Consider the following 22,889-nt stretch of genomic DNA (forward strand, 5'->3'; position numbering starts at 1 on the left):
GTTGTTTTTTGCATGTTTTTGTACTTTCTATAAAAACACCACAAACACAGGAAAAAATTAGAAACAAATATGTCGCGGGAATCTAGATCAAGACAAAGCCAGAGGCATTTGGGGTCACTAGGGGGAGCTCCCTGGTCCCTAGCTAGCGGCCTGGGGCTAGGGTGTGAGGAGGGGGCGCATGGCCCCCATGGAACTCCTTTTCACTTCAACACCCATGCCTTTATAAACTCCTAACCCATAAATTATTTATCGAGGATATTTTACGCCGATGCCACCTCCTATTCCACGATGATCCAATCAGGAGGAATTTTTCTATACACTATAGGAGGGGGAAATCATCGTTGGAGCTATCCTCATCAACCTTGTTTGTCATCATGTCCATGTGTAAGTAGTCCTCCTTGGACTATGAGTTCATAACACTAGCTAGATGTCATCATCTCTTCTTTGTTCTTCAATAGAATGACCACATCAGAAGTCTAACATGATTGTAATCCATCTGATATTATAAATGGTGGGTTTGTTATGGTTTAATTAAATGTCACTTTATGACCCGATTTATATTTGGTTTATTTTGAATTCATACGAGTTCGTTTTGCATGATATGGGCATATATGCTCTCTGATTTATTACTCTTTGCATTGGCCATTTTGACATGAATGATCTACAAGAGGGAGTTGTGCCAGCTGGGTTTAAATTTGCGAGTAGCCTATCTAAGTGACAGAAAGATAAAAAGACGTTCACTATGTTATTGTCACTAATGGTAAAAACATAGTTGCTTATAGTTGCCTCGATGAAGAGCTGGAGATAAAAAATAATATATTATCAATATTATACCAGTTTGCTTAATGCAGTATCCTGTTTTTTTACTTAAAAATTAGGAATATCATAGCAAGCGACCATCATGCCGGCAGAGAAGGGAAAGTCTGAGGAGATTGCTGGTTTTCTACTTCTATTGAGTAGGGAAAGTGGGTTTGAGGAGGTTCTCCTTGAACTTTTGAGGGATTATAGGTGAGGGGAGGCTAGCTACGGCTTAATTCTCTAACGATATTTTTGAAGGATTAAAGAATTTTAGGAAAAGGTATGGAGATGCTCTTAGGAATCACCTATTGGGCGAGCTAGAGTGGGTTAGAGAGTTTGCGTGTTTTCTTGGGGATGTGATTTTATTTTGTTTTTTTATATGAGATTTTGTTTGACGGATGTAGTTGTCCATGTGCTACATTAGTTTCGTGTCCTATTTTTGATGTATTTATCTGGTTGTCTCCCCTTTTCTACCTTTGCCTTTTGTTTTCCTTTCTATTTTTCTGTTGTCCTTTTTATAATATAAGCATTTTTTAATGAATACACAAACATTTTGTAAAGTATGTGATCAGTTTTAACTTTTAAAATTACATTATATATCTATCCCTAATAATAAAGTACGGATTGACTCCGTAGGTTCACCGTCACAGTGCGCTTTCTTCTCATGTCATAATACGCTTTTATGATTTGTATAGACAAAATCGTAATATAAACGAGGTGGTACTAATCGTCCGGTTCATCTCGTGCACTGCCACGTCCACCGCTTCGCCCCCGTCGCGCGCATGGCCATGGTGTATATGGCGCCCATCCTCCCCAGCTCCCCGGGACCTGCCCCGCTCGGCCCGTCGACGACGACCACGCCCCATGTCGCGTCGAGCACCTCCCGCGGCAAGGAGGTCAGCGCCTGCCGACGGCCCAACTTGCGCACCATCCCCGTAGGGCGCCGGCACACCGGGCTCGACCTCGCGTGCCGCAGCACCGCCCACGCCTCCCCGGCTGGGTCGGGGTACCTTGAAACATGGACGGCCGCCGAGCTATTGGGGCCACGCCCAACAAGCACACCCCGCGCGTCCTCGGTACTGTCGGTGACGAAGGTGGTGGCAGCGCCCTGCCCGTAGTTGACCACCGCGAGCGCGAGGAGCTGCAGCGAGAGGCCGAACACATGCAGCCTGCTGGGCGCGCGCGTGACCACGATGGAGCGGAGCAGCGCGGACTCCTTGGCATTGAGTCCGTCCGTGGACCAGAGGTGAAGAGCGAGGATGTGGTGGTCCTGGACACATCCAAGGTGCATCCTGCGCATCAATCAGAGATGAAGGCCAGGTATGTATGCAATTAATTCAAAGAGATTTACTGATTTACTCTAATGACTACTCAGGAAGTATGTGACAGGGATGTTTCTCCATTGACCCCTGGATCATGAACGCTAATTACAATTGAGGATCTGCATATGTGTGACTGGGATTTTATGGCTGCTGCATGGCATTGGGCAATATGGTGGAATTGTTGTGGGATTTTGGATGTCTTTGCTGGTTCAGAGAGATAGATGTAGGTGAGTTTGTTCTGTGCTTATGATTGTGTTTGATAATGCCTCGTTAAATTAGAGTGGCATTCGACCAATTGTTGTATGAATTCTGTAAAAAAATGTGTGGCTATGAGTGAACGAAATCTTGTGTGCCGCACTTTTGAGCTTGAGATGCAGATTTGTATTCCCTGTGAGCAATTTAACATCTGACATCTTTACTTATAAAAATTATATGCAATTGGGGAACTTGAATCATTTTTTAGGTAAATGGTAGGAGCAGAACCTACTCAGTAAATACAAACGATCCGCATTTCATGTTCAAAGGGACATCTTAAAGGCTTTGTCTTTCTAGCGTGTTCTGCTCACTATTCACCACCCTTCTTAATAAATTGGTATGCTCTTGGTATTGACATCTAACATATTCAGTACAAACATGTCTTAAATTGTTTTTGTAGGATTAAATGTAGCAGCACTTGTGATTTTATCATTCCGTTTTAAAGTATTCACACTGCTGGCACCATATGTGTACAACTGGAAACGTATTTTACCGAGTTAAGAGAAAATGATGTCATGAGAAAAACTTTGAACAAGTTTTATAAGATCATCTTTATACGTGCCTTTCAATCTTTCAGTTTTTTTATGACTGCTGGGTTTATCAGTACAAATAAAATTTACTAAAAAACTTGAGGATAGGAGAAACATCAGAACAGTGAAAGCATGTCACATGCTACATATGTGACAGTATTGATACAGAAACTAAGTTAGCATGCTGGATTTAGCTCTGTTTGTCTCCCTCATGAAACCATACCGACTGGCCATTAAGACGTAAAAACTAGAAAACAAATGAAAATAAATTGTCTTCAGGCATTGCTGATGCCGGTTAAGACGAGTGCATAATAAACCGCCGATACAAAATTGAGAGTGATAGTGTATCTTGGTGATGCAACAAAATGTAATCATGATCATTGAAGATTATGATTTTTTTTCCCGTTGCAACGCACATGCCCTTTTGCTAGTTATACTAGAAAATAGGGTACCACTTTTTGAAAATTGTGTGAACATTTTATTAATTACATGTGTTACAAAATATATGAACATTCCTTTAAATTACACAAATATATTTTAATATGTAAATGCAGTTTTGACATCAAGTGCATGATTTTTAAAAATAGGAAACATTTTTCTAGCTGCATGTTATGTGTAATACTAAACACTTTTTAAAACATAAACATTTTCTTATCATTAACCAGGTTATATAAGTAAATAGAATAAATATTTGATTTGAGATCTTTAAAAAAGACAAAAAAGCAACCATACATGTTGATTGCCTACTCCAATTAGACCCACATAATCTCTACTCCTAATGGAGCAGTTGGTAGTCTCGCTTCCATGTTTTTTTCGTCCCACCTCCCATGGATTTTTTGGTACCTCGTCCCACCTCACATTGAGCAGTCACGAACCGAAAAAACCGTGTACCGAAGCCCCCACCCGCCCCACGCACTCCAGGGACTAACCTCCAATCGCACCCAAGACAATCCAGCGAAGAAAAACCTATGAAAATTAACCAGCGAAAAAAAACCTAATGGAGGAGTTGGTAGTCCGGTACGGTTTATTTTCAACACTTTTCTAATGACAAAAGATCACGGATCTAACTTTCCTACCTTAGCCAAATCAACGAATATCTCTCATTAATGCAATTTGCTTTAGAAAACAAATAATAGATTCTTTCCTACCTTAGCCAAATCAAGGGATCTCTCCCATTAATGCAATTTGCTTTAGGAAACAAATAATAGATTCTTTCCTACCTTAGCCAAATCAACGGATCTCTCTCATTAATGCAATTTTCTTTAGGAAACAAATAATAGATTCTTTCCTACCTTAGCCAAATCAACGGATCTCTCCCATTAATGCAATTTGCTTTAGCAAACAAATAATAGATTCTTTCCTACCTTAGCCAAATCAACGGATCTCTCTCATTAATGCAATTTGCTTTAGGAAACAAATAATAGATTTTAAGGAAACAAATAATCTCTAATCTCTAATTCTCTAATAATAATAATAATAATACCTAAAAGAAACGCAGTGTTCCGTTTCCCGTCTTACTTCGTCGAGCCTCCCTCCCGTGCGCTGTTGGTTTTCCCTGCGTACGTTCCACCCCAAACGTGATTCGTTCTTCTTAATTATGTGGTCCCACCCCCATGTGATCCGGCGAAAGAACCAACAAAACCTTCATACCCACGCACGCAAGCAACGAAAAATCCATGCAAGCCGTGTCTCCTCCTCCCTGTTCAAACCCTAGCCGCCCCTTCCCAGTTGACGCCGCTAGCGAGTAGCGCATAGCACATGCACCAGTGCGGCCCTTCCGCGGTCCCCCTTGACCTCGCAATGAAACAGCTCGTCGGCATCAACGACGAGCCAGTGCGTCCGGTGTTGATTCCTGTGGATGGGTCAAGCAGGACAGGGGCGGTGGATCCGGAACATAGCCATGAAGTTTGCTTCGATGCGCGCCTAGTATTGTCTCAAGTGCATGGGTCGATCTTGGATGGCGGGCGATGGATCAAGGACGTACATAGAAGCTTTCACCTACGCAAACGGCTGACTACTCAACCTCCTCTCGACGGTGGCAGCGGCCAGGTCTAGTTAGCTACCATTTATCTTTAATACATGCCATGAAAGGTGATCAAGAGGAGCAATCATAAGCAACGAGGTGTTCCAGGGCTACGAGCGCCAGTACTGCGACTCTGCGTCATCGAGGTCTTCGCCAAGATCGCCACCCTCTCTTCCCATGCCTATTTCTATTCGTTGTTGTTGGTTTCGTCTTACATGGTGAGATCTAAGCAGACAAGATGAAGCAGAGGCTCTCTGAGATCCAGTCCGACGTGCAGGATACTGAATCACTGGTAAATACTAGATTGTGTTTCATGATTTGATCATCCATTCCACTGCCTTACATACTACCTTTGGGACACTATAAGAACTAGGCATGTGATTTTGGCAGATGGAGGATTCATTTTGGATGTAGGTGAATGTGTGATTTCTGGAAGCTCTGTATATTAAATTTATGATCTGCTCTTGATTTCCTTCTTGGGGACTAGATTTGAAGATTAGCGAGCTACACCATCTAAAAATCTGGCTGCTGATCCGGGTACATTGCTACTCGGCCTTGCGTTCAATTGAAGTTTTCTGAGATCAACTCTTTTGAAACTTCAAAACGAGCAGTCCTCGTATTTTGAGGTTGCTACTTGCATGTTGTTCATTTTTCTGTAAATTTTGTTCCATTATTTTTGCACTCTATCTGCCAAATTGATTGCATGGTATAGGGTGCGATGGTGGCGTGGGCACCGCACGGGGTAGGAGCAGTGCCCTGCACAGGCCAGCCCATGCCGGGAGCTAGCACCGCGCCAACGCCTCCATGAACGCCGCCATGACGCGTTGCATGGTGTCGCTGTCGGGTGTGGCCCCCAACATCGCGATGTGTGCTCAAGCATGTCGTTTGTGGCTTCAAGTCGCCTGGTGGCCACCGTGGCATCATGGCTAAACAAGAGGTTGGTGATGAAGAGCCTGCGCTCGTCCAGGCGGATATGGCGGAGCATCCACGGCGATGTGGACGCGGCTGCAGCCATGGCCGGATGGAGAAGCCTTAGGTCATGGTAGATTATCTACTGATGGCATAATCCTCTAGAGCTACAATAGCCATAAAGATGCCTTGCCGTGGGGAAGCCTCGCTGCTGGAAGCGCCATCAGTGATCTGATTTGAAGAGTCCAACAAGAGGTTAATGGAATTCTCATCTCCCATATGTTCGCATTCTAACATGTCCTTGTTGATTCAGCTGTTACATTGTGTCACAGTTCACTTGTTTTTCACCTTTTTTCGTACTACTATGCACTGGAATGTCCATGTTTGCTAATTTGCAGATTGAATTGTTCTGATAAAATATGCTAATATATGTCACTTCTTTCTGAAAGGTATCCGGAACTCTTAACTGCATTGCTCCGGTGATAACTTTTTCTTATTGTTGCCATTTTGTGTTCCAGTCAAGATTTTCTTATTTCACAGACATTAGAAGTCTAGAACTGGGATAAAAATAAATAAAGTTTGGAATAAGCTAGAATCTTAATAATCTCCAATATCTGCTCCACATGTGTGGAATCAATCATCCAGATATATATATACTCGGATTGATGCAGCCATGCCCAATAAGAATCTTCATGTAAATAAATCGAAGAATTCTCTACTGATGAATAGGGAGCTGCACCAGACATCATATGGTCTTTTCATTTTCGTGGTAAGACTGGATTAACCTCAAGACTTAAGTATCTCGGAACCATGCTTTTCCTGTGTAGTTTTCAACATGCTATTACATGGTCTATTAAGTGCGTGGGAAGATTCTTGAATTTACCCTGACATTATGGAACCTTTGTGCTGAAACAATTAAATATGTTAATCTATAATGATAGCAATGAAGACACACAGTTCCGTTATCAGTACAGTGCAGATGGTCATGTGGCCATTATGGCCTACCTTCAGTATTGTGGTTAACATTGACATGATTAATGTAATCTTCAAAACGACATGTTCCATTTTCCCTATGTATTTTTTTGTTCAGATGCCCTATTACTGTTTTATTGACTGCAGGCAATCTATTTTATATGGTATGATTTTTTTTGTTGGAGAGATACTAGCTGCCCCTTTTCCACTTGTTAGTAAGTTTTGTAGCAGACTTCTTAATTGATATTATAGACGTTCTAAGGTAGACGTGGTATTTTCAGTTAGACTGATTTCTTGTATTTTATCCACTTTTATAGGAGTTTGTTACCTTTGTTTTTTGATTGAAAATTAAAATGTGCATGCATTGTCGAAGTTTGTGAAGTAGAATTAATAACCTTCTGGTTATTGATCAATATATATATATATATATATATATATATATCTTGGATGTCCCATAGCAACGCAAGGGCATTCAACTATCCTTGAAAAAAAGAACTATCAAACCGCTCAAGAACCTGCCAGGTCAAGCCTTTCCCTCCGTTGTTTGGCACTGCCTACCCCCTCTCCCCCGAATACCGCAACAGGGAAGATCCGGTCCATCGAGAGAGACCGATGCTATCGACCATTGATGTCGCATGGGAGATCTGCGACAGTGGAAACATGCTCCCCTTCGCTCCAACGGCGCCTCGAGGTCACTGACACGGGTGAACCAGCGACCCGCCGATGCCATCCCAAGCTACTTTGCCAACGTCGTGGGCGTGGGCTACTGGCCTTCCAGGTACTCGACCGTCGGGCTTATCGAATTGGGCCGCCACGGTGCTACTGGCCGCCGTCGGTCTCACTATAGATGCATCATGTGCCATCGGCCATGCCAGCATCGCCGCCTATGTTTCCCAAATCAATTACCCGTACGGTCCATGCATACCCGGAGACGTTGGTGCATTCACACTTCTCATGGATCTTTGTATTAGCCTGATAGTGTTGGGATCTCGAAATTTTGCTGTAGGTGAAGAAGGGATTCCTATCTTGAAATTCTGCTGTAGGTGAAGCGCCTCCTGTAGGCCATGGAGATGACCAGGGATGCATTGGGAGGCGGGCGACGTAAAGCGCTGGAAAGGAGTATTGTATTATGTATGTGTTGGAAATATGCCCTAGAGGCAATAATAAATTAGTTATTATTATATTTCCTTGTTCATGATAATCGTTTATTATCCATGCTATAATTGTATTGATATGAAACTCAGATACATGTGTGGATACATAGACAGCACCATGTCCCTAGTAAGCCTCTAGTTGACTAGCTCGTTGATCAATAGATGGTTACGGTTTCCTGACCATGGACATTGGATGTCATTGATAACGGGATCACATCATTAGGAGAATGATGTGATGGACAAGACCCAATCCTAAGCCTAGCACAAGATCATGTAGTTCGTATGCTAAAGCTTTTCTAATGTCAAGTATCATTTCCTTAGACCATGAGATTGTGCAACTCCCAGATACCGTAGGAGTGCTTTGGGTGTACCAAACGTCACAACGTAACTGGGTGACTATAAAGGTGCACTACGGGTATCTCCAAAAGTGTCTGTTGGGTTGGCACGAATCGAGACTGGGATTTGTCACTCCGTGTAAACGGAGAGGTATCTCTGGGCCCACTCGGTAGGACATCATCATAATGTGCACAATGTGATCAAGGAGTTGATCACGGGATGATGTGTTACGGAACGAGTAAAGAGACTTACCGGTAACGAGATTGAACAAGGTATCGGGATACCGACGATCGAATCTCGGGCAAGTATCGTACCGCTAGACAAAGGGAATTGTATACGGGATTGATTAAGTCCTTGACATCGTGGTTCATCCGATGAGATCATCGTGGAACATGTGGGAGCCAACATGGGTATCCAGATCCCGCTGTTGGTTATTGACCGGAGAGTCATCTCGGTCATGTCTGCATGTCTCCCGAACCCGTAGGGTCTACACACTTAAGGTTCGGTGACGCTAGGGTTATAGAGATATTAGTATGCGGTAACCCGAAAGTTGTTCGGAGTCCCGGATGAGATCCCGGACGTCACGAGGAGTTCCGGAATGGTCCGGAGGTAAAGAATTATATATAGGAAGTGCTATTTCGGCCATCGGGACAAGTTTCGGGGTCACCGGTATTGTACCGGGACCACCGGAAGGGTCCCGGGGGTCCACCGGGTGGGGCCACCTGCCCCGGGGGGCCACATGGGCTGTAGGGGGTGCGCCTTGGCCTATATGGGCCAAGGGCACCAGCCCCAAGAGGCCCATGCGCCAAGAGAAGAGGAAAGGGGGAGAGTCCTAAAAGGGGAAGGCACCTCCGAGGTGCCTTGGGGAGGATGGACTCCTCCCCCCCCTTGGCCGCACCCTTCCTTGGAGGAAGGGGCAAGGCTGCGCCCTCCCCCTCTCCCTTGGCCCTATATATAGTGGGGTAAGGGAGGGCAACCATACCTAAGGCCTGGCGCCTCCCTCTCCCTCCCATGACACATCTCCCTCCTCCCGCAGCGCTTGGCGAAGCCCTGTTGGAATCCCGCTACTTCCACCACCACGCCGTCCTGTTGTTGGATCTCCATCAACCTCTCCTCCCCCCTTGCTGGATCAAGAAGGAGGAGACGTCGCTGCTCCGTACGTGTGTTGAACGCGGAGGTGCCGTCCGTTCGGCGCTAGGATCATCGGTGATTTGAATCACGACGAGTACGACTCCATCAACCCCGTTCTCTTGAACGCTTCCGCGCGCGATCTACAAGGGTATGTAGATCCACTCCTCCCTCATTGCTAGATGACTCCATAGATAGATCTTGGTGACACATAGGAAAATTTTGAATTTATGTTACGTTCCCCAACAGTGGCATCATGAGCTAGGTCTATGCGTAGTTTCTATGCACGAGTAGAACACAAAGTAGTTGTGGGCGTTGATTTTGTTCAATATGCTTGCCGTTACTAGTCTTATCTTGATTCGGCGGCATCGTGGGATGAAGCGGCCCGGACCGACCTTACACATACTCTTACGTGAGACAGGTTCCACCGACTGACATGCACTATTTGCATGAGGTGGCTAGCGGGTGCCAGTCTCTCCCACTTTAGTCGGATCAGATTCGATGAAAAGGGTCCTTATGAAGGGTAAATAGCAATTGGCATATCACGTTGTGGTTTTGCGTAGGTAAGAAACGTTCTTGCTAGAAACCCATAGCAGCCACGTAAAACATGCAAACAACAATTAGAGGACGTCTAACTTGTTTTTGCAGGGTATGCTATGTGATGTGATATGGCCAAAAGGATGTGATGAATGATATATGTGATGTATGAGATTGATCATGTTCTTTTAATAGGAATCACGACTTGCATGTCGATGACGTGACAAGATGATCATGGAGCCCCAAGATGAAGATCAAAGGAGCTATATGATATTGGCCATATCATGTCACTATTATTTGATTGCATGTGATGTTTATCATGTTTATACATCTTATTTGCTTAGAACGACGGTAGTAAATAAGATGATCCCTCATTACAATTTCAAGAATGTGTTCTCCCCTAACTGTGCACCGTTGCTAAAGTTCGTCGTTTCGAAGCACCACGTGATGATCGGGTGTGATAGATCCTTACGTTCACATACAACGGGTGTAAGACAGTTTTACACATGCAAAACACTTAGGGTTAACTTGACGAGCCTAGCATGTGCATAGACATGGCCTCGGAACACAGAAGACCGAAAGGTCGAGCATGAGTCGTATGGTAGATACGATCAACATGAAGATGTTCACCGACGTTGACTAGTCCGTCTCACGTGATGATCGGACACGGCCTAGTTGACTCGGATCATGTAATCACTTAGATGACTAGAGGGATGTCTATCTGAGTGGGAGTTCATAAGATGAACTTAATTATCCTGAACATAGTCAAAAGGTCTTCGCAAATTATGTCATAGCTCGCGCTTTAGTTCTACTGTTTAGATATGTTCCTAGAGAAAAATTAGTTGAAAGTTGATAGTAGCAATTATGCGGACTAGGTCCGTAAACTGAGGTTTGTCCTCATTGCTTCATAGAAGGCTTATGTCCTTAATGCACCGCTCAGTGTGCTGAACCTCGAACGTCGTCTGTGGATGTTGCGAACATCTGACATACACATTTTGATAACTACGTGATAGTTTAGTTAAACGGCTTAGAGTTGAGGCACCGAAGACGGTTTTTGAAACGTCGCGAAACATATGAGATGTTTCGAGGGCTGAAATTGGGATTTCAGGCTCGTGCCCATGTCAAGAGGTATAAGACCTCCGACGATTTTCTTAGCCTGCAAACTAAGGAGAAAAGCTCAATTGTTGAGCTTGTGCTCAGATTGTCTGAGTACAACATTCGCTTGAATCAAGTGGGAGTTGATCTTCCAGATGAAATAGTGATGGTTCTCCGAAGTCATTTCCACCAAGCTGCTAGAGCTTCGTGATGAACTATGATATATCAGGGACATATATAATGATCCTTGAGATATTCGCGATGTTTGACACCGCGAAAGTAGAAATCAAGAAGGAGCATCAATTGTTGATGGTTGGTGAAACCACTAGTTTCAAGAAGGGCAAGGGAACAAAGGGATACTTCATGAAACGGCAATTCAGCTGCTGCTCTAGTGAAGAAACCCAAGGTTGAACCCAAACCCGAGACTAAGTGCTTCTGTAATAAGGGGAACAGCCACTGGAGCAGAATTACCCTAGATACTTGGTAGATGAGAAGGCTGGCAAGGTCGATAGAAGTATATTGGATATACATTGTGTTGATGTGTACTTTACTAGTACTCCTAGTAGCACCAGGGTATTAGATACCGATTCGGTTGCTAAGTGTTAGTAACTTGAAATAAAAGCTACAGAATAAACGGAGACTAGCTAAAGGTGAGCTGACGATATGTGTTGGAAGTGTTTCCAATGTTAATATGATCAAGCATCGCACGCTCCCTCTACCATCGAGATTGGTGTTTGCGTTGAGCATAGATATAATTGGATTATGTCTATCGCAATACGGTTATTCATTTAAGGAGAATAATGGTTACTCTGTTTATTTGAATAATACCTTCAATGGTCTTACACCTAAAATGAATGGTTTATTGAATCTCGATCGTAGTGATACACATGTTCATGCCAAAAGATAGTAATGATAGTACCACCTACTTGTGGCACTGCCACGTAAGTCATATCGGTATAAAACGCATGAAGAAGCTCCATGTTGATGGATCTTTGGGCTCACTCGTTTTTGAAAAGTTTGAGACATGCGAAGTCTATTGGTGTATATGCATGAAGAAACTCCATGCAAATGGACCGTTTGGACTCACTTGATTTTGAATCACTTGAGACATGCAAATCATACCACATGGGCAAGATAACTGAAAGCCTCGTTTTTAGTAAAATGGAACTAGAAAGCAACTTGTTGGAAGCAGTACATTTTGATGTGTGCAGTCCAATGAGTGCTGAGGCGTGTAGTGGACATCGTTGTGTTCTTACTTCACAGATGGTTTGAGTAGATGTTGAGTACATTTACTTGATGAATCACGAGTCTGAATTATTGAAAGGTTCAAGTAATTTCAGGGTGAAGTTGAAAGATCGTCGTGAAAAGAGGATAAAAGATCTATGATATGATCATAGAGATGAATATCTGAATTACGAGTTTGGCACAGAATTAAGACATTGTGGAAATTGTTTCACAACTGATACAGCTTGGAACACCATAGTGTGATGGTGTGTCCGAACATCATAACTGCACCCTATTGGATATGATGCATACCATGATGTCTCTTATCGAATTACCACGATAGTTTATGGGTTAGGCATTAGAGACAACCACATTCACTTTAAAAAGGGGCACCACGTAATTCCGATGAGATGACACCGTATGAACTATGGTTTAGAGAAAACCTAAGCTGTCATTTCTTAAAAGTTTGGGGCTGCGACGCTTATGTGAAAAAGTTTCAGGCTGATAAGCTCGAACCCAAAGCGGATAAATGCATCTTCATAGGACACCCAAAACAGTTGGGTATACCTCCTATCTCAGATCCGAAAGCAATAAGGGATTGTTTCTGGAACCAGGTCCTTTCTCGAGGAAAAGTTTCTCTCAAAAGAATTGAGTGGGAGGATGGTGGAGACTTGATGAGGTTATTGAACCGTCTCTTCAACTAGTGTGTGGCAGGGCACAGGAAGTTGTTCCTGTGGCACCTACACCAATTGAAGTGGAAGCTTATGATAGTGATCATGAAACTTCAGATCAAGTCACTACCAAACCTCGTGGGATGACAAGGATGCGTACTACTTCAGAGTGGTACATAATCCTGTCTTGGAAGTCATGTTGCTAGACAACAATGAACCTACGAGCTATGGAGAAGCGATGGTGGGCCCGGATTCCGATAAATGGCTCGAGGCCATAAAATCCGAGATAGAATCCATGTATGAAAACAAAGTGTAGACTTTGGAAGAACTACTTGATGGTCGTAAGGCTGTTAGGTACATATGGATTTTAAAAGGAAGACGGACAATGATGGTAAGTATCACCATTAAGAAAGCTTGACTTGTCGTTAAGATGTTCTCCGACAAGTTCAAGGAGTTGACTACGATGAGACTTTCTCACTCGTAGCGATGCTAAGAGTCTGTTGGAATTATATTAGCGATTACTGCATTATTTATGAAATCTTGCAGATAGGATGTCAAAACATTGTTTCCTCGACGTTTTTTTTGAGGAAAGGTTGTATGTGATACAAACCAGAAGGTTTTGTCAATCCTGAAAGATGCTAATAAGTATGCAAAGCTCCAGCAATCCTTCTAGGGACTGGAGTAAGCATCTCGGAGTTGGAATGTATGCTTTGATGATGATCAAAGATTTTGGGTTTATACAAATTTTATGAGAAACTTGTATTTCCAAAGAAGTGAGTGGGAGCACTATAGAATTTCTGATGAGTATATGTTGTTGACATATTATGGATCAGAAATGACGTAGAATTTCTGGAAAGCATATAGGGTTATTTGGAAAGTGTTTTTCAATGGAAAGCCTGGATCAAGATACTTGAACATTGAGCATCAAGATCTATAAGGATAGATCAAAACGCTTAATGGTACTTTCAAATGAGCACATACCTTGACATGATCTTGAAGGTGTTCAAGATGGATCAGTCAAAGAAGGAGTTCTTGCCTGAGTTGTAAGGTATGAAGTTAAGACTTAAAGCTCGACCACGGCAGAAGAAAGAGGAAGGACGAAGGTCGTCCCCTATGCTTTTATCATAGGCTCTCTACAGTATGCTATGCTGTGTACCGCACCTGAAATGTGCCTTGCCATGAGTCAGTCAAGGGGTACAAGAGTGATCCAAGAATGGATCACAAGACAGCGGTCAAAGTTATCCTTAGTAACTAGTGGACTAAGGAATTTTCTCGATTATGGAGGTGGTAAAAGAGTTCGTCGTAAGGGGTTACGTCGATGCAAGATTAACACCTATCCGGATAGCTCTGAGTAGAGATACCGGATACATATAATGGAGCAACAATTTAGAATAGCTCCAAGTAGAACAGTTATTTGGAATAGCTCCAAATAGAACGTGGTAGCTACATCTAGGATATGACATAAAGATTTGTAAAGCACACACGGATCTGAAAGGTTCAGACCCGTTGACTAAAACCTCTCTCACAAGCAACATGATCAAACCCAGAACTCATTGAGTGCTGATCACATAGTGATGTGAACTAGATTATTGACTCTAGTAAACTCTTTGGGTGTTAGTCACATGGGGATGTGACCTTGAGTGTTAATCACATGGCGATGTGAACTAGATTATTGACTCTAGTGCAAGTGGGAGACTGTTGGAAATATGCCCTAGAGGCAATAATAAATTAGTTATTATTATATTTCCTTGTTCATGATAATCGTTTATTATCCATGCTATAATTGTATTGATATGAAACTCAGATACATGTGTGGATACATAGACAGCACCATGTCCCTAGTAAGCCTCTAGTTGACTAGCTCGTTGATCAATAGATGGTTACAGTTTCCTGACCATGGACATTGGATGTCATTGATAACGGGATCACATCATTAGGAGAATGATGTGATGGACAAGACCCAATCCTAAGCCTAGCACAAGATCATGTAGTTCGTATGCTAAAGCTTTTCTAATGTCAAGTATCATTTCCTTAGACCATGAGATTGTGCAACTCCCGGATACCGTAGGAGTGCTTTGGGTGTACCAAACGTCACAACGTAACTGGGTGACTATAAAGGTGCACTACGGGTATCTCCGAAAGTGTCTGTTGGGTTGGCACGAATCGAGACTGGGATTTGTCACTCCGTGTAAACGGAGAGGTATCTCTGGGCCCACTCGGTAGGACATCATCATAATGTGCACAATGTGATCAAGGAGTTGATCACGGGATGATGTGTTACGGAACGAGTAAAGAGACTTACCGGTAACGAGATTGAACAAGGTATCGGGATACCGACGATCGAATCTCGGGCAAGTATCGTACCGCTAGACAAAGGGAATTGTATACGGGATTGATTAAGTCCTTGACATCGTGGTTCATCTGATGAGATCATCGTGGAACATGTGGGAGCCAACATGGGTATCCAGATCCCGCTGTTGGTTATTGACCGGAGAGTCATCTCGGTCATGTCTGCATGTCTCCCGAACCCGTAGGGTCTACACACTTAAGGTTCGGTGACGCTAGGGTTATAGAGATATTAGTATGCGGTAACCCGAAAGTTGTTCGGAGTCCCGGATGAGATCCCGGATGTCACGAGGAGTTCCGGAATGGTCCGGAGGTAAAGAATTATATATAGGAAGTGCTATTTCGGCCATCGGGACAAGTTTCGGGGTCACCGGTATTGTACCGGGACCACCGGAAGGGTCCCGGGGGTCCACCGGGTGGGGCCACCTGCCCCGGGGGGCCACATGGGCTGTAGGGGGTGCGCCTTGGCCTATATGGGCCAAGGGCACCATCCCCAAGAGGCCCATGCGCCAAGAGAAGAGGAAAGGGGGAGAGTCCTAAAAGGGGAAGGCACCTCCGAGGTGCCTTGGGGAGGATGGACTCCTCCCCCCCCTTGGCCGCACCCTTCCTTGGAGGAAGGGGCAAGGCTGCGCCCTCCCCCTCTCCCTTGGCCCTATATATAGTGGGGGGAAGGGAGGGCAACCATACCTAAGGCCTGGCGCCTCCCTCTCCCTCCCATGACACATCTCCCTCCTCCCGCAGCGCTTGGCGAAGCCCTGTTGGAATCCCGCTACTTCCACCACCACGCCGTCGTGTTGTTGGATCTCCATCAACCTCTCCTCCCCCCTTGCTGGATCAAGAAGGAGGAGACGTGGCTGCTCCGTACGTGTGTTGAACGCGGAGGTGTCGTCCGTTCGGCGCTAGGATCATCGGTGATTTGAATCACGACGAGTACGACTCCATCAACCCCGTTCTCTTGAACGCTTCCACGCGCGATCTACAAGGGTATGTAGATCCACTCCTCCCTCGTTGCTAGATGACTCCATAGATAGATCTTGGTGACACGTAGGAAAATTTTGAATTTATGCTACGTTCCCCAACAGTATGGTCCTCCTTCGCTTTTTGGAGGGTTGTATAGATGTTTTGATACATAAGATATAATTTCAGGTTCTACATACATATTGGTTTGAGATGTTTTCATTTTTTATCATTTCAATGAATAATGCAATCTGGATTTGTTTTATCATGCCAATTTGAGGCATTCTGTATGGGCTGATTGGAGGAATATTATTTTTTTGACGCACTATGTGTGAACATGTTGAAGGGGCAATGACCATCAACGAGCTTGTGGCAGTAGTTTGAATGTGAGTAGCTCCTATCTTTTGTGTACTTATTTTCAGTCTATCAATCAAAGGGTAGAATGGTTACACGTGCAGTTATTTTGGTGTGAGCTTTGACAAGGGATGCCGATTGTTATGTTGAAGAGGCTTGTAAGTGCATCTAGTGCCACCCCTAGTTGGTTTTGGAGTATTGACGACAAACCTAGTTGAGGGACTAATGTGTTTGTGAGAATTGCAGGAAAACACAGGTAGAAGTCCCTCATTGATTCGGTTTACTACCAGAGATGACCCCTAAAAATGAATGAAGACATTGAAGTCAAAGGTGGTATATGAAGATATTCACATTGAAGACTATGACAACAGAAGACACGTTATGAAGCCTATGGAACTCGAAGACTTAGATCTTTTGTAGTTCTTTTTATTTTTGTTGAGTCATAGGAACCACCGTACTGTTAAGTGGGGTCCAGGAGAACAAGTCAGAATGACTTAAGTGATGCCTAAATCAAAATCAAAAACGTATGTCTTTGAGTGAAGACAATGAGAGCAAATCTTGTCCAGAGCCGGACAAGTTAGCTTTGCTTGTAGCCCAAGTAAAGTTGCCATGAGAGTTCGAAATCTGACCGTTGAGACACGTGTCAGTTCCTTAGTGACCCAGGGTCATTTCGGACAAATCAGGTCGGGTTGCCAAGTGGCTATAAATAGCCCATCCCCACAACCATAAACGGTTGGCTGCTCAGATTTCAGTGCACGGCTTTTGTCGTTTGAGAGCAACCCACCTCGAAGCCTTTGAGAGAAAATTCCTAGTGAGGAGAAAAGCCCTAACCACCCAGAGCCAGAGTAAATTGGGCATCACTTAAGTCTTCTTATCTGTGTGATCTGAAGACTTATTACACTTGAGGACTGTGAATCCTCCAGACGGTTAGGCGTCGCGTTCAGAGCATCCAAGAGACATTGTGGATTGCCAGTGAACGAAGTCTGTGAAGGTTTGGGAGTCTACCTTGAAGACTTACCAGAGTGATTGGGCGAGGACTAAGTGACCTTAGCTCAAGGAGATTACGGTGAGGACTTGGTGTCCTGAACTATGTGTTCAGGACTGGGTGTCCGGGACTGTGTGTCCTAAGGTTTAAATACCTAGCCGCTCCAACCAGACGTACAGTTGTCACAGCAACTGGAACTGGTCCAACATATCATTGTCTTCAACGAGTCACTGGTTTCATCTTCACTTCCTTCTCTTGCTATTACTCATTGTGAAGTCATTGCGTGCTTGCTTTATCATTTGTCTTCACAACGTGAATGCATGATCTGTTTGGCTTCATAACTTCTTCCTACTTGATCCTTATTACACTGAAGCTGTTTGTCACTGTGCTTTCACTCTATTGAATACATGACCATGGCTGGCCTAGTGTAATCTAACTTCTGCTGCATAGTAATAGGCATAATCTTCACTGTTTGTCTTCATAACTCCCAAGTTTTGAAGACTTTCATAAAAATCGCCTATTCACCCCCCCTCTAGTCGATATAACGCACTTTCAATTGGTATCAGAGCTAGGTGCTCCCTTGTTCTGTGTGATTCGGTTTAACCACCTGGAGTTTTAGCTATGTCGACTGCAGGGATAATCAAAGTCTCCGCTGCGTGCCCCGTCTTCGATGGAACTGAATATCCCTACTGGAAGAATAAGATGCGCATGCATCTTGAAGCCATTGACGTCGACCTATGGTATGTCGTCGAGAACGGCGTTCCCAAGGCTGGAGAAGGTGTCACTGCTGCTGATGTCAAGAAATTCGTTCAACTGGACTCTACTGCCAAGAACATCATCTGTCGTCATCTGACCAAAGGACAGTATGGCCGTGTGAGTGCCTTGAAGACATCCAAACTGGTCTGGGACTGGCTCTCCAAGGTCAATGAAGGCATCTCAACCCAGAGAGATCAACGAATCAGTGTCCTTCGCAATCTTTTCAACCGCTTCAAGCGAAATGACAATGAGAATGTCCAGCACACATTTGATAGACTCACTGACATCACAAATGAGCTTCAAGCTCTCGGCGCCACTGAAATCACCAAACATGAAATCGTCAAAACGCTGCTGAGGTCACTTGATAGTTCGTTTGACATCCTGGCCCTGATGATTCAAGAACGTCCTGATTTCAAGACACTCGATCCGTCTGACATACTTGAGAGGCTCAACACACACGAGTTTCAGCTTTCTGAGAAAAGAGATATCTACAGCCCAAACTATGGGCGAACTCGCGCCTTGAAGGCAAAAGCTGTCTCCTCATCTGAAGAAGAATCTGACTGCAGTTCTGATGATCCTGAAGACATTGGAAGAGAACTTGCAATGCTAGTGAAGAAGTTCCAAAAATTCACCAAGAAGAAAGGCTTCAGAAAATCTTCACGATCAAGCTCAAGGAATGATGAAGCTTCTGCTCATGACTACAAGAAGAAAACATGTCACAAGTGCAAGAAAACTGGACACTTCATCTCTGAGTGTCCACAGTGGGACAATGAGAACAGAAGGAAGAAGAAGAGCACAGAATATGATTCTGACGACAAGAAGAAGAAGAAATACTCAAAGTCTTCTTCCAAGTCTTCATCAAAGTCTTCATCACACAAGAAGAGCTCATCTGGCAAGGCACGTGCGTTTGTTGGAAAGGAGATGGATTCAGAGGAGGAATCCGCATCTGAGGAGGCAGAGGTGGAGTCTGAGGAGGAGTCTGATTCTGGCATTGCGAGTCTGGCTACAGCATACGTCGCCAAGTCCATCTTCAACACTGAAGACAATGACTGCATCACCGACACCAACGCAAATGACAAGAACGACTCCACTCCTACCTACTGCTTCATGGCACGCGGTGCCAAGGTAAACACATGCACTACTCGCTATGAAACATCTAGTGACGATGACTCTGAATGTGATTCAAAACCTAGCTACAAAACACTTGCTAAAATTGCAACTGAACAACAGAAAGCTATGGAACATATTCAAAAACTGTTAGACAGAAGCGATGATCTGTTGGGTGCTGAAATGACTCGATCTGAATCCTTAATTGAAGACATAAAAAACCTTCATGTTAAGTATTAGGAACTTGAAGATCGTCATGATACTCTCTCAACAACTCATGAAAAGCTTTCCTATGATTATCTTCAAAGGAAGCAAGAACTTGAGAAATTGAGGGTGGCTCATGAAGATCTTCAAAAGGAAAACAAGTCACTTCGCTCCGAACAGATCAGTCCCGCTCAGGAAGGATTTGAACCACCATGTCTTAAATGCATTGAGCGTGATAATGCTAATTCTGTTGCTGAATGTTCCACTTCTACTGCTGTTGCAATATCTTCAACTGTTGACATGGTAACTAACCCCTCTGCTGAGGATACCACTGCTATTGCTGATGAGAATGCTATGTTGAAGACATTGCTTGAAACAGGGATGTACAAAAGTCTTAAAGGACATCAGACACTATGTGATGTCCTCAAGAAGCAGATCCTGAATCGAAACCCTAGGAAAGAGGGTGTTGGATTTGTGAGGAAAATCAATGCAGATGGCTCTTACTGGAAACCTGAGCAGTACCCCAAAACCACATGGGTTGCTGCAAAGGAACTTTCATCAGATCCATCCAACTTATCTGGCTTCACTTGTGCTAATCCCATTATCATTGATGAATCCTTTGATGCAAACTATAAACTGTTTAAGAATCAGAATGGTGAAGTGTTTGCCAGGTACATTGGTACTAACTGCAGGAATGGACCGCCTATGAAGAAGATCTGGGTTTCCAAAAAGTGTCTGGAAAATCTTCCTGTGAATGTCTTCATGACACCTCACTTGAAGAAGACAAATCTCAGACCAAAGGCTTCATACGGTCCAATGGCTTCATACAAACAGAGGACTCACCTGAGTCACACTAACACAAATGTTTTGCAGGGAAACCATACTCAGGCACATGAGTATGAGAGCGGTTCATCGAACCGTGTTCATGTGACCAAAAATTATTCTGCTTATTCCTATGAGTATTATTGTCCACCTGCTAGACTGTTTGCTAAGGCTTCAAAGCCAAAATTCTCAGATGCTGCACTTAGACTTATTGCTTCTAAGCCACCCTTGAAGATGTGGGTGGTTAAGAAAGCTTAACTCTCTTTTGCAGGGAAAGGTCTCCAGCAGAAAAACAAAATCTTCTGATGCTATTGCTGGGGACCTTAAAAATCTTGTAGGGCGCAAGATAAAATGCCTGAATGGGATCAATATGTACTTCATTCCTGAATCGCATGCTACTCTCCCTATTAGTCCTAATCTGGATTTAAGTTTTCATAACCCACTGGTTCGTCAAATGTTTATGCTTCACAATTCTCTTCGTGAAGCCTATCCCCCTAACTGTACTGTAGGGTACGACACCAGCGACTTCAAAATCTTCAGAATGGATTATTGACAGTGGGTGTACAAATCACATGACTGGCAGAAGAAGCCTTCTTATGGACTCAACATTACGTCCATCCGACAAGAGCCACATCACATTTGCTGACACTGGTAAAAGTAAGGTATTAGGTCTAGGTAGAGTTGCAATCTCAAAGGATCAACACATGGATAAAGTCATGCTTGTTGAATCCCTTGGCTTCAACTTAATGTCTGTCTCAATGCTTTGCGATTTGAATATGATTGTAATGTTTGGAAAATATTGTTGCCTGGTGCTAATGGAATCTGACAAATCTCTAGTGTTTGAAGGGTATCGGAAAGGTGATTTGTACGTGGTAGATTTCTCAGCAGGACCACAACTTGCAGTATGTCTTCTTGCAAAAGCTTCAGAATGCTGGCTTTGGCATCGAAGGCTTGGGCATGCTGGCATGAGGAACCTCCACACCCTTGCGAAGAAAAAGCACGTCATAGGCATCGAGGGCGTCAAGTTCAAGAAAGATCATTTATGCGGTGCCTGTGAAGCAGGGAAGATGACAAGGGCAAAACATCCTTCGAAGACAATCATGACTACTACACAACCCTTCGAACTGCTCCACATGGATCTTTTCGGTCCCACTCACTACTCAACTTTTACTACTACTGCTTGCCTCTATGGCTTCGTCATTGTTGATGATTACTCTAGATATACTTGGGTGCACATAATCCTTTACAAGACTGAAGTGCAGGATGTCTTCAGACGCTTCGCAAATCGAGCTATGAACAATTTTGGCGCCAAGATAAAGCACATCAGAAGTGACAATGGCACTGAATTCAAGAACACTGGCCTTGATACATATCTGGATACCTTGGGCATCACACATGAATTCTCAGCTCCATACACGCCACAGCAGAATGGCATCGTCGAACGCAAGAACAGAACACTCATTGAGATGGCCAGAACAATGCTAGATGAATACAAGACTCCAAGAAAATTCTGGACTGAAGCCATTGATACTGCATGCCATACAATCAATCGTGTTTATCTTCACAAGCTTCTGAACAAGACATCTTATGAACTCCTAACTGGCAAGAAGCCAAATGTCAGTTACTTCAGAGTATTTGGCGCAAAATGCTGGATCAAGGACCCACACCACACCTCAAAGTTTGCACCAAAAGCACATGAGGGCTTCATGCTTGGATATGGAAAGGATTCACACTCCTACAGAGTCTTCAATCTCTTCCATCACAAAGTGGTCGAAACAGTGGATGTACGGTTTGATGAAACAAATGGTTCACAAAGAGAGCAACTGCCAAATGTGCTAGATGAAGTCCCAGCTAGTGAATCAATCAAGCTTATGGGAACTGGAGAGATTATGCCTTCTGAAGCTCATCCTGAAGAAGAACTCATCATCTCAGCACCTGATCAACATGAAGACAATGCTCAGCATGAAGACATTCCTCCAAACAACAACGCAGATCAGCAAGAGCAAAGTCTTCGCCCTATACATCCTCGTGTTGCAAATGAAGTACAGATTGACAGAATACTTGACAGCATCAATGCACCTGGTCCACTCACTCGTTCAAGGGCAACTCAGCTAGCAAACTTCTGTGGGCATTTCGCATTCGTCTCAATATCAGAACCCAAGAAAGTTGAAGAAGCCTTCATGGAACCTGAATGGATTCAAGCTATGCAAGAAGAGCTTCAACAGTTTGAGCTGAATAATGTATGGGAACTGGTTAAGCGTCCTGATCCACGGAAGCACAACATAATAGGCACCAAATGGATATACCGCAACAAGCAAGATGAGCATGGTCAAGTTGTCAGAAACAAAGCTCGTCTCGTTGCTCAAGGATATACTCAAGTGGAGGGCATTGACTTCGATGAAAC

The 22,889-nt window shown here is 43.8% G+C and overlaps 1 pseudogene; it reads right to left on the bottom strand.

Moving 5' to 3' along the window:
• Positions 1–1,478: 1,478 nt before the first annotated feature.
• LOC125537229 (arabinogalactan O-methyltransferase 2-like) lies at positions 1,479–2,089 on the bottom strand (annotated as a pseudogene).
• Positions 2,090–22,889: the final 20,800 nt, after the last annotated feature.

The sequence above is a fragment of the Triticum urartu genome, chromosome 2A, assembly GCF_056163025.1.
Source record: "Triticum urartu cultivar PI428250 chromosome 2A, HENAU_Tu73, whole genome shotgun sequence".
In the NCBI taxonomy this organism is placed as follows: domain Eukaryota; kingdom Viridiplantae; phylum Streptophyta; class Magnoliopsida; order Poales; family Poaceae; genus Triticum; species Triticum urartu.